This window comes from Octodon degus, unplaced genomic scaffold (genome assembly GCF_000260255.1).
Source record: "Octodon degus isolate 3935 unplaced genomic scaffold, OctDeg1.0 scaffold00013, whole genome shotgun sequence".
Classification (NCBI taxonomy): Eukaryota; Metazoa; Chordata; class Mammalia; order Rodentia; family Octodontidae; genus Octodon; species Octodon degus.
Window position 1 is genome coordinate 22,131,120 of NW_004524589.1, and position 1,225 is coordinate 22,132,344.

The window sequence follows — 1,225 nt, forward strand, 5'->3', positions numbered from 1 at the left end:
TCTGGGGGTTCCTGGACGGGGCAGAAATTCCAACTCAGCGGGCGGGGTGGGGGAGGTACTGCGGAGTGGTGAGGGGCGGCCCAAGGGGGTGGGAGAGGGTCCGGCCCACTCTGCGCCTGGGCTGGGACTGGTCCCGCAGGCCCAGGGTAGCAGGAAGCTCTCCTCCTCCTTCAGCTTTGATATCTGGGCCAGGCTGACTCCTGAACCAAGTGTATGTATTTATCTTCTTTGAGAAAGGTTTTTGCTGCTACAAGATATTCTTTCCAGAAAGAATAAAGACAAAGAAGAAGGAGGAGAGAAGGAAGGAGAAAGAGAAAAGGGATAAGGAAGAAGAGGAAAGAAAAACAGAAAAAAGGAAGGGAAGAGGAAAGAGAAACAAAGGGAGGGGAAAGAGGAAGAGTGAAGGAGGGTGAGGGAGAGGAAAAGAGAGGAGAGGAAAGGAGAGGAGAGGAGAAGAGAGATAGACAAATGGACACAGGTGGACCACCCTCCTTATGAAGCTCCAACCTGTGTTTGTAGGTTCCTTCTACCCTTGAGCTCTACATCCACTTCCCACCTCACTCCCCATGCTGCCCTGTGGACATCACACTCCAGTAACCTATGGTGGACAGGGGTGGGATGAGATGGAATGTTTCTATTTAAAACTGGTTTAATGCAAGTAATATGAATAAAAAGAAAAAGGTCAGGTGAGGTCTGTGGCAGGTTGTTATAGACAAGGTCACAAGGGAAGCCTCTCTGGGAGGTAACAAGTGGACAGAGACTTGAATGAAGCAGTAAGTGGAGCTCTACCTGGGTAGCCAGTGCAAAGGTGAGAACAAGAGCTGGCATGCTGAAACGTCAGAAAAGCTGATGTGGCTGGGTCAGGGAAGGACATGCTCTGCTGCAGTGTGCAGAACTGACTGGAAAGAGTCAAGAGGGAAGCATGATGTCCTGGAGGGAGCTAGGGCCATGTTGTGGTGGCCGATGTCTTAAGAAGTACCCTGACTCAGGGCGTACTTTGAAAGTAAAGCTGCTGGGAGTTGTTCATGGAAAGTATGAGGATGTGAAGGAAAGGAGAAATCAAGATTAAGACTGTGATAAGCCCTATTCTCTGTTGGTCTACATTTGATAGGGTGAAACTTAGAACAGGCCTTACCAACCAGAGCAGCATGGCTGTTTCAAAACCCCAGACAGGATCAGCAGTATACAGTGGTCCCCACCTGCTCTTCCACACCACCCATCCCAT